Genomic DNA, 417 nt, shown 5'->3' with positions numbered 1-417 from the left:
GAACAATAGTATCTTTGAACTTGAGTAAATCAATATTCATATAATTTAACTTATCATTAAAATGTATGTAAACAGATGATGCAACAGTTGAATAAAAACAACAGTATCTTTGAACATACGTAATAAATGGTTTCTATGGGTCCATGTTCACCTGATACATAATGCATTGTAGACTTTAGATAACGAATTTATTAAAATCTACGCTGAGAACTTTTTTGTCGGCTGAGTGGATCAGAAACTCTGTAATCGGAATCTAATCTGAATTATTTTCAACTAAATGCAGGTTCCTTTTGTTTTATCATTTGTTCATGTTATTTCCTACCTTTTCTTGATTTTTTTCCTTGTCTTTCTTTTCTCTGTGTATTCACTAGATTCGCCGCAAGATTCAGCCTTAATACTTTCAGCAAAATTGTGTTG

This window comes from Penaeus monodon, chromosome 22, assembly GCF_015228065.2.
Source record: "Penaeus monodon isolate SGIC_2016 chromosome 22, NSTDA_Pmon_1, whole genome shotgun sequence".
NCBI lineage: Eukaryota > Metazoa > Arthropoda > Malacostraca > Decapoda > Penaeidae > Penaeus > Penaeus monodon.
Note: the sequence above shows the minus strand (reverse complement) of the source record.